Source organism: Diceros bicornis, chromosome 5 (assembly GCF_020826845.1).
Source record: "Diceros bicornis minor isolate mBicDic1 chromosome 5, mDicBic1.mat.cur, whole genome shotgun sequence".
Classification (NCBI taxonomy): Eukaryota; Metazoa; Chordata; class Mammalia; order Perissodactyla; family Rhinocerotidae; genus Diceros; species Diceros bicornis.
Window position 1 is genome coordinate 67163276 of NC_080744.1, and position 9205 is coordinate 67172480.

A 9205-nucleotide genomic window follows, 5' to 3' on the forward strand; every position below is an offset into this window, starting at 1 on the left:
CTGGTGTTTATTATCCATTTGGATTTCCTCCAATGTAAACTGTCTTTTACTCATTCTTCTATTGGGTTGTCTATCCTTTTCTTATCGATTCGTAGGAGTTCTTTATATATTCTGAATATGAGTCCTATGTATTTAAAATGTCTTCTTCTCTATGGCTTCTCTTTTCACTCTTTTAATGGTGTTTTTTTTAATGCAAAGCTATTCTTAATTTTAATGCATTCCAATTTATTGATTTTTTTCTCTATGATTAGAGACCATGTTATGGATTATGTTTAAGAAATCTTTGCCTATCTCGAGATGATGAAAATATTCTCCTATGTTTTCTTCTAAAAGCATTATTACTTTACCTTTTACATTTAGATCTACAAGCTATCTGGAAGTTATTTTTGTATATGGAGTAAGATAGAGTCAAGATTAGTTTTTTTCCACATTGATATCCAGTTGACTCTACACCTTTTATTGAAAAGATGAACTTTTCCCCACTATAAGGTCTTAGCACCTTTGTCATTAATTAGGTGGCCCTATATATATGGGTTCTTTTTCTGGACTCTCTGCCCCTATTTCTGTCATCCTATCTCTTTCTGTGACTCTTTTCTGTGTCTCTCTTCTACTTTTAAGGATCCTTGTGATCACGTGGAGCCCACCAAATAATCCAGGATAATCTCCCCATTTTAAAGTCAACTGATCAACAATTTTAGTTCTATCTGCAACCTTACTTCCCCTTTGCCATGTAACCTGACATATGCACAGGTTCTAGGGGTTAGAATGTATACATCCTTGGATGGCCATTATTCTTCCTAGAACAATGAGTGATCCAGTTTTTCTGCACCCTCACTAGCGTTTGGTGTCGTCACTATTTTTTATCTTAGTCATTTTGATAGGTGTGTGGTGATATCTCATTGTGGTTTTAATTTGCATTTCCCTAGTGGTTAATGATGTTGAACATCTTTTCATGTGTTTATATGCCATCTGTATATCCTTTTCAGCAAAATGTCTGCTCATGTCTTTTGCACATTTTCTAATGGGATTGTTTTTGTTTTTACTGTTGAGTTTTGGATGTTCTTTATGTATTCTAGATACTAGTCTTTGTTGGATACGTGGTTTGCAAATATTTCCTCCTGCTCTGTAGCTTGTTTTTCATCCTTTTAACACAGTTTTCCATACAGCAAACGTTTTTAGTTTTGATGAGGTCAAATTTAGCAATTTTTCCTTTTATGGATTGTGCATTTGGTGTCAAGTGGAAGAACTCTTGGCCTAGCCCTAGATCCTAAAGATTTTCTCTTATGTTTTTTTCTAAAAGTTTTATAGTTATAGATTTTACATTTACATCCATGATCCTTTTTTTTTTTTTCAATGAGGAAGATTAGCCCTAAGCCAACATCCGATGCCAATCCTCCTCCTTTTTGCTGAGAAAGACTGCCCCTGGGCTAACATCCGTGCCCATCTTCCTCTACTTTATATGAGACGCCGCCACAGCATGGCCTGACAATTAGTGCGTTGGTGCGCTCCCAGGGCCGAACCTGCGAACCCCGGGCCGCGGAAGCAGAGGTGCGCACCTAACTGCTTACACCACTGGGCCGGCCCCCATCCATGATCCATTTTGAGTCCATTTTCATATAAGGCATGAGGTTTAGGAGGAGAACCCATTCCCCATGGATGTCTAGTTGCTCCAACACCTTTTGTTGAAAAGGCTATCTTTCCTCCACTGAATTGCTTTTGCACTTTTGTAAAAAATCAGTTGGGCATATTTGAATGGGTCTATTCCTGGGTTCTTTATTCTCTTCCATTGATCTACCTATCCATCCCTCCACCAATACCACAATGCATGGATTATTGTAGCTATACAGTGGGACTTAATACCAAGTACAGTGATTTTTCCCACTTTATTTTCCTTGTCAAGATTGTTTTAACTATTCTAGGGGCTGCTCCTTCCCATATAAATTTTAGAGTAAGCTTGTCTATGTTTATAAAAAACCTTGCTGGGATTTTTATAGGAATTGCATTAAACTTATAGACATCTTTACTATGTTGAGTCTTTTAATCCATGAACATGATATGTCTCTCCATTTATTTAGGTCATCTTTGATTTCTTTTATCAGCATTTTGTAATTTTTAGCACACAGATTTCCCAAGATGTGGACTTTTCCAAAAAAAAAAAAAAATAGCTCTTGTTTTTGTTGATCAACTCTACTACTTTTTTTTTGTTTAGTTCCTTAATTTTTTATTTTTATTTTTGTCAAATTTTTTTACTTCTACTTTCTTTGGGTTTGTTTATTTATTTACTTTTTCTAGCTCCTTGAGTTGAAAGCTTAATTAATTTTTTTTAACCTTTTTTTCTTTCGAGCAAATTCATTGAAGGTTATAGATCCTCTGCATATTGTCTTAGATAAATCCCACAAGTTTTACTATGTAACATTTTTGTTATTTTAAAAGTTTGTGTTTCAGTATGGGACAATGAAAAACTTCTGGAGGTGCATGGTGGTGATGGTTGCACAATAGTAGGGATGAACTTAACGCCACTGAACTGTACACTTACAAATGGTTAAAATTTTATGTTATGTATATTTTACCACAATAAAAAAAGTTTGTAATTCCAGTTTGAATTTCCTCTTTAACTCCAGAGTTTTCATAACTGTATTTTAAATTTTTCAAGTGGATGGTTTTTTGGTTGTTGTTGCTGTTTCAATTGGCTACTCTTTTTTAAAAAATCCTAATTTTATTATATGTGGTTTGTGAAGGTGTCATGTATGATTTCTGTTTTTTGAGTTTTATTGATTTCTTTTGTGGCCTAAAAAATGTTTAATTTTTCAGGAAAACTTCATATGTACTCCCATAAAATATGTACTTTGCCAATCATTGGGTAAAATATTTTAGGTCATTTTTTACATCAAGCTGCTTAATTATTATCAAACCATCCATATCCTTATTTATTTTCTGTCTATCTGATCTGATTTTCTGAGAGACGTGTTAAAAATCTCCAACTTTTATCATAGATTTGTTTTCTCCTTGTATTTCTGTAAAGCTGTATTATTAGATGCATAAATGTTTATGCTGATTATATCTTCTTGGTGGACTATATCATCTATTTGTATGAAATAGCCTCTTTGTTCTTTTTAATGCGTTTTACTTTGAATTTTATTTATTTATTTTTTGCTAAGGAAGATTGGCCATGAGCTAACATCTGTTGCCAATCTTCCTCTTTTTGCTTGAGGAAGATTGTCCCTGAGCTAACACATGTGCCAATCTTCCCCTATTTTGTATGTGGATAGCCACCACAGCATGGCTGCCGACGAGTGGTATAGGTTCATGTCCCGGAACTGAACCCCGGTCGCTGAAGTGGAGTGCGCTGAACTCAACCACTAGGCTACGGGGCTGGACCCTGAATTTTATTTTTTCTAATGTTAATGTTGCAATTCCTACCTTTTTTTTTTTTAAAGTATATGCATAACATCTTTTTTTATTATCAAAATTTATTTTTACTCAAATAATTCTCTAAGGCTTATAATGAAAAAACAGTCCTGTTTTCATCTCTGATTTCAGATCCCTAGGGCAAACACCTTCAACTTTTTCAGCTACTTCTTCCACTATTTTCCACCATATTAAAAACAAAAAACAAAAAACATGCTTTTCTGTTATTTTTTCAGTCTTGTATATTCCCTATTGACTTTCTAAGGAAGTTGAAGAATTAGCTTTCTCGCAAACACACACACACACACACACACACACATGCTCTCTGTCTCTCTCTCAACCCTCCTCCCTCTATCCTTTCAAGATGGTTAAATTACAATATTCGCTTAAATCAATGTTCAGTGTTTACATTATGATAATTACAACACTACTCACAGCTGGTTCATGTACTGAATTATGCTTATATTTCATTTGTTGTATAACCTTTTGTTCTCCCTGGAGTTGATAATTACCTTGTTTTTTCCATTTCTTATTTTCTTTGTTTCTATTACTATATCCCAAAACTTATTGCAGAAATATATATTTCCTCTCAATATTTTAAAATATATTTTTTAAAAATACACATTTTATATACATAGAATATATAAACACATATAATTTATAAAATACATATATAAATATATATATAATAAATATATTTTTAAAAATGAGATATTTCATCAGTTTCCTTTCTTTTCTTGGAAACACTTCCCTGAAGCCCTCCATCCTTCTGCTCCCATCTGGGCTAGTTGCTCACTGGGCCTGATACACAGTTACCATCCTGGGACTTCCTGCACCATCATCCCCCAAATTACCTCTGCTCTGTCTGATGTTAAACATCCTGTTTCCTTGACCCTCTGTCTTCCTCTTCTTGGTTTATTTCCTCTTTTTGAGGGAGCACATTCTCTAGAAAGGCAGGAGAGGATCCTGGTTTTGTGGGGCCTAAAACATACACGATTATACAGAATTGTGTATGACAGAAAATACTTATTTAGAATGAGAAAAGAAATCACAACAATTGCAATTTTTGAAAATAGCAACAAATACCACAAACACCACAAAAGGCAGGAAATTAGTCTAACATTAAACTCTACGACACGCCTCTGTAATAATTTTCCTCCTGAAATTTTAGTTGTATCTATGATGGCTTCTGTCTTGGTTGAGCTTCAATCAGAAGCAGATCACTAGAAGGAAAAATTTCTATCTATCTGTCCATCTATCATCTGTCTGTCTCTCTCTCTCTCTCTCTCTATCCATCCATCTATCTAGGGATTTGTTACAGCACTTTGATGTGCACATTGTGGAAGCTGGTTAAGCATGCTTTATAACTCTATTGCCTTTGCATCTGCCGCTGGATCTTGAACTCCGCAGGGCAGGCAGGGTGGAAAGGAAGATGGATGTAAAATGGGGGAGAGCAAGGACCAGCTGGAATGGAAGAGCGTGGGCTGGGACCCACAAGCACAGACTAGAACTCCAACCTTGAGGATGTGGGTGTCCTGCGGGAGAATGTGGTGCCCTACCTCACAGAGCTAAGCACACACACCTGGCTCAGGAGTTGGAGAAGCTGAAGGAGGATCCAGGCGATGGTGCAGCAGCTGTAGGCCCAGCGGCTGCTGCTCCTCACCAAGGAGGTGAGCCAGCAGGGAAGCAACAACATGTGTGAGCTACAAAATGGCTATTGTGGGGCCGGCCCCGTGGCTTAGCGGTTAAGTGCGCGCGCTCCGCTGCTGGCAACCCGGGTTCAGATCCCAGGCGCACACCAAGGCACTGCTTCTCTGGCCATGCTGAGGCCGCGTCCCACATACAGCAGCTGGAGGGATGTGCAGCTATGACATACAACTGTCTACTGGGGCTTTGGAGGGAAAATAAATAAATAAATAAAATCTTTAAAAAGAAAATGGCTATTGTTTCTCTCCTGACCTCCAAATCACCCTCAAAATTGTCTCCTGTGGCCACCCTAAATGGAAACACTTAGGAAAGGGAATTCTGGGAAACATAGTTCAGCCTAGCCAAGTTGACACATTACAAAGCCACCAGCGCTTCTTCTAATGGTAATGATTTTGTAACATTTTATATTTTTCACGGAGAGAATAAAAAGGAAATTCAGTCTTTCCTTTAGAGAGTTTGATCAAAATTTGTTTTCTATTATTTCTAGTCAAGATTCATAAAACATGCGATTTCACACAAGTGGACTTGATGTTGATAATACTATTACAGTTTTGTGTCCCACAGACACAGGGATTCCGATAAATTCTATTTCATGTGATTCCCACTCAAGAAGGAAAAAAGTGTGCCCTCACATTTGCTCAATAGTTTGGCTGGGTATAGAATTCTAGATTTGAGAGCATTTTCCCTTAGTATTTAGAAGGTATTGGTCTATTTTGTAATACTGAATATATTCCTGACAAAGAGGCTATGGGCTTCGACTAAGCTTTGGTGAGAACCAAACCCTCTCTTCACAGTTTTGTGCATCTGATGATGGGAAGAATTTTCCACCAACCAGCCTTTGGCTCCATACATCTCAAACCTTGTGTTTTCTCCACTACCCACATACTTAATTGCCACATGCCATAGAACAAATTCATATTACCATACAATGTTTGGGCCTGCCCTTCCAGTCACAGTGCCGGGTGAGTTGACCCAGTGGGCAATAGGAGTATTCCCAAACACCGTTTTTACAATAAGGTGATGAGCAATAGCAACTCTATAAGGAAGTGACTGAAAATCACATAAACATATGTCACTGAACCCAAATTAAATGTATCCTCAGCTCAACGTATTCTTTATCTGCTCCCCAATATGCCTGCCATCACTCTAATACCACCTGACATGAGCTAGACTTGTGACTTCCTGACCAGTAGAATGTGGCAAAGGTGACATGTGACAAATGACCTGACATTGGGTCTTAAGAGGCCTTGCAGCTCCCTCTTTTGCCCTCTTGAAACCCCCTGATCACCACACTGTGAAAAAGCCCATCTAACCTCCTGCAGGAAGAGAGGCCACATCCAAGAGAACTGAGGCGCCCCAGCCAACTGCCATTACCAACTGCCAGACACATCTGGAGAACACCTGGATTCTCCTGCCCCAGTGGAGCAGTCAGCTGACAGCAGCCACATGAGTGATCCAGGAAAGACCAGTAGAAGAATTGCCCAGATTGCCAACCCACAGGATTGTGAGAAATGATAAATCATTTTGGTCTTTAACCACGAAGTTTTGGAGTGATTTGTCCTGGAGCAATAGATAACCGAACTCTTGGAAATCACATATAACTGGATTTTCAAAAACCCAGTCTGAATGCTTTTCTTTTCATTGATAACAACTTATGCACAATTTATTGCGCTTAGTGACATGTTCAGGTCCATTCCTAGCACCTTATTGGGAGTTTCCTATCCACTATACTTTTTTGTTTCTTTTTTCCCTCCTATTTCTTGCCTTCTGTTAGGTAAGTCAAGTTTTATTTGTTATATTTTTCCTCGCGTGGTCTGGGAGTTACAAACTCTATTTCCATTCCCCTGGCTTTTCTATTCAGGAAACAAAGGGATATATCTGAACCTGTTTCCTCATTTTTCTTTGGCTATAGGGTGTGCTTTGGGTGTAATTAGGTTGACTTTTACCCATCAGAGGGAAGCTACTGTTTGTGGCCTATAAAAATATAAAATACATAGTAAAGCAATCAAAATCATGGCAGGATAGGAGCCCTGTGGTTCTGTCTGTATGTGGCCGTGTGAGTGGGTGGTTATTGGAAATGGCCAAGGAATGCAACTCATCAGAGTGGTCTCGTGCTTGTCAGCCACCCAGCTGTCACTTATCAAAAGCATCGGTTCCTGGAGATTGACCAGGCGTCCACAGTTGCCCATCGCTTATGCTCTGCTCTGCCTTGACCACACTTTATGCAGGCTTCTCTTTTTCCTACAGGCCCCTGAACTCTGCTTCCCCTCAAGCCTAGGCAAGTACCAACAAAGTGGGATGTGCCCCCTTATCAGCCTCTTCTGGGAACTGGCTGACCACAGCGGGACACTCTTCCGGTCAGATCTCACTGGTATTTCCCCTTGCTTGTTTAGCTTCCCCTGCGGAGATCCTGCTTATCTCTGCTTGCCTCTCCTCTGCCCTCTGAAAGAGAAGCCTTTTTCTGTTTGATTTTAAGACACTTGCAGGTTTCTGAGATGGGAGTGTTCTCTCTACAGCAATAGCCTTTCTTTCTAATTAAAGTCTCTCCCTACCTAAGTCTGGATTTGTTCTTAATTGACCAGATATAGTCATCATTTGCTGGGAATGAAAACTTGGATAACATCAGAAACCTGGAGGGAAGACTCCGTACAGGCAGGAGGACTAGGACGGCCTTACTCACCTTTCTTTCCTTGGACTTAGACTGCGCTGGAAGCGTGGTAGGTACTGAATATGTGTTTTCTGAATAAATGAATGAACGAACAGCCGCTCAACTCAGGAGACAGAGAAGGAAGCTGGGAGACCTGGTGCCTGGCCCCTCTTTGCCCCAGAAGCTAGGTTCTCCCCGTTCATAGCTGTAGCTACTGGGGATTCTGGAAACACATCCTTCTGCCTTGGAAATATGTGCAGTCACAGAGTGGGAAATTTTAAGTTACTTTTCTGAGAGAACTACACTGGTTAGAAGAAGATCTCCAAAAGTCCTTATTCCTGCAGGAGTCAGTGCCTGGGTGACAACGGAGTTCACGTGGTTAACTATGACAGTCTCACATGAAGCTAAAACATCTGGTTGAAAATGCAAAAATCATTGTCCATTACCTGCATTCCCTGCCAGCCCTCGCCTTGCTTTCTCCATGTTTACCTTCTCCAGCTTTTTGCAACTGGATGTCTTCATGTGTCTCAACGGCCACCTGGCCCGCCTGCCCCAGTGACTGAGGCAGGAAATTGATCTGTTAGTCTCAGCTGCTCTTGACAAAGCTGAGTTGACTAAAATCTGTTCACCCTTCCCCCAAAGCTGCTGCTCAGGGCCCGTCCCCACCCCCTGGCGGCTTTGCCGGGCCTTGTTTATCTTTTCATCACTTTTGACCAGCTCTGGGCTATTTCTGGATCCCATATCTGTCCTCTGTCAAATCCTGCATCCCTGCCAGCTTCCCAGTGTCTATAACTCTGAGAGGCACGGAAAAACGACACCAACAGAACCAGTATCCTACTGTGGCAAAAAAATAGACTCATCAAAAGCAATTTGGGCACACATGAAGGTCTCTAGTCACTGAACATCCCCAATCCCTGGTTTTCTACATGGAGAGGTTTTGCAGACACTTATCCATCTTTGAGCATTTTTATGGTCGTATTTTAATTTCAATGGATTTTTATCTTTCTTCCCTTCACTTAAAAAATTATTTAAATCCACTTTTAGCTGATTATCCCTGCTCTGAGCTGTTTGCAATAGCCACAAGCTAGAAACAATGAAATTATCCAACAGCAAAAGACGTTTCCCCTCCACCTGGTGTGTTCTCTTCGGTGTTCAGCTGCAGGCAGGGGCTGACTTGTCTCCTCCCACTGGCCTAGCTTGTAGCTAACCTGTAGTCTGGTGGCCTAGCCCTCTCTGTTTCTCAGGAATCTTTCCAACCAGCTGCCCTCTGCCTGGTCCACCCTAATTTTACAGGGCACCTTCTTGTTCCTGGGGTGGGGGGGAGTCTTAGGGGGCTATGGGGGGGTTGCGGTGGGGGGCCTGAATGGAGCAGAGTCCTGCCCAAGGATAACTGATGATAAAAGTGCATCCCGTCTGTGCATCCACCGTGCTTCCTCTTCCATG